Source organism: Penaeus monodon, unplaced genomic scaffold, assembly GCF_015228065.2.
Source record: "Penaeus monodon isolate SGIC_2016 unplaced genomic scaffold, NSTDA_Pmon_1 PmonScaffold_767, whole genome shotgun sequence".
NCBI classification, from domain to species: domain Eukaryota; kingdom Metazoa; phylum Arthropoda; class Malacostraca; order Decapoda; family Penaeidae; genus Penaeus; species Penaeus monodon.
Window position 1 is genome coordinate 5001 of NW_023662849.1, and position 2500 is coordinate 7500.

Consider the following 2500-nt stretch of genomic DNA (forward strand, 5'->3'; position numbering starts at 1 on the left):
ATATATTATTATATATTTGCTATGAAAGTTTTATAGATTTATTTATTCCTTCATGATTTGCTTACATGTGCGCAACTATGCCTGCATATGTATTTCAACTAAGCTTCTGTCAATTTGTTCCCTGTGCTTTCCAGTCCAGAGGAGTAACATAGGCAGGTGCATCGAGGTGGGTTTGTGTAGCAGAGTGGGGTGGAACCAAACCCCGCCTCTTAAAACTTTGAACAGAACTACTCCTAGACTTAATTTATACGGCTTTACTTGGCTAGACTGAAATTTGTTGAGTACATGGCAAGAGCACTTCAGAATAATAAAAAAGGTGTGTCAGGATATGGTGTAGCAAAACTGCATCTTGATAGGAAAAAGCATCTTCATATAATATATCTATATATATATGATATATATAATATATAATATTTATATATATATAATATATTTATATATATATATATTCTTCTGTCTCACTGTCGCATCCCCCCCCGCTGATCTTTTCTCCTCTCCGTCTCATATTTTTCTCGTGCTATATGTTTCTATATACATTTATTTATATGTATATACACATTCAGATCACAGACACATTTATATGTACATATTATATGGTATAATATGATATATATATATATATAATATATATATATAAATATATATATATATATTATATATATTATATAGATATAATATATATAGATTTGTGTGTGGTATGTGTGTGTGTGTGTGTGTGTTGTGTGTTTGTGCATGTGTGTGTGTTTTGTGTGTGTGTGTGGTGTTGGTGGTTGTGTGTGTGTGTGTGTGTGTGTGTATGTTGTGTTGTGTTGTGTGGGGTGGTGTGTGTGTGTGTGTGTGAATGTTGTGTGTGTAAGCGAGAGGCCACTCGCAAGCCACAAGACTATGAGCGACACGTGAGGTTGGGACAGCGTTCTCAGCGATGTGACGACACGTGAGTTTGGGAACCCGTTCGCAAGCAGATGTGAGCGACACGAGAGATGGACTTGGTTGGGTCAATGAAAGAGGGCTGTCGCTTCTTTGGTTTATTCTTGAAGACAGATATGGACCCGCAACAGACCCCCGTGTCCCGCGAGGCGGGTGTGGATGCTGGACCCTGTGTGGCTTGGCCTGTCTTCCGTGTCCTCTCCTTGCACTTACAGGACGTGTCCCTTTTATACGGCGGTTCCCTTTGAGGGCGGATGTTATTCCTGTGGCGAAAAGAGAAGCCGGCGACATCTGCGTCCTGCCCAGAGAAGGGCGGCTGCTTGGACGGGGTGTGAAGTGTAATAAGCCGGTCTTGCTACGTAGTGTTGCAATGCGTATATGCATATATGTTTGGTTATATATATACAATACATATCATATTATATATATTTCATACGATACATTTACATACTATAATATTTCTATAAATATTTTATATATATATATATATCTATATATATATAATATATATATATATATATATTATAATATCTATATATATAATATATATATATATATGGGTATGTATAAATATATTATATGTAAGATGCCAAAATGCCTGCCACGCGGGAGCCCGGGTTCGATTCCGACCATAAGAAGTTATGTGTGGTGAGATTATTTTCCTCATTTTGAGAGGTAAGCGTCTGTCTCAATAAACTTGTGTCAAGTCAAGAAAGTACTCGCCACTCACTCATATATATATATATATATATATATATATATATATTATATATTTATATCTATAACATCTATATATATATAATAATATATATATATATATAGACGTACATATATAATACATATATATAATGCATATATATTTAGATATATTCATAATAAACATCTATATATATATATATATAATACTATATATATATATATAATAATATATATATATATTATATATTATAATATATATACATAGCTACATATATCATATAATGAGAAAGTTTCCTGTTATTATGTTGTTTAGCTCCTTATTCTCCTGTCCTTGTGATACTTAGACCATGACTATTGTTTGGAAATTCTATATTTATATATAATTTATTTACTTTCATTAGTTTATAAAGTTTATTGACCTTTTTATTCCTTTGTTGCACACATGCAAATATGTCAGGGTTGTTTTTGTAGCAGAAAATAGCTAATACAAAATCTTATTAAGAAATTCTGTGTAAACCTAAAACTAACACTGAAATTTAATATGAAAAGGTAACACGGGCAAGATGACTTCAGGTAGGAGATTGTCGAGATGGGTGTAGCAAAACCTAAACTGTGGGTATAAAAGATAGTTATTTGTATAACTATCTCTAGATCTATATATATATATATATATATATATATATATAATATATATATATCTCTTTTTTTTTTTTTTTTTTTTTTTTTTTTTTTTTTTTTTTTTTTTTTTTTTTTTTTTTTTTTTTTTTTTCTCCACCCACTCTACCTTTACTTGCATCACTATGTGTAGTGAGTCATGCATTTTGTTCAATTCTCCCATGGCAAGTGTTGCTATATGACGATATTTTTGCCATTT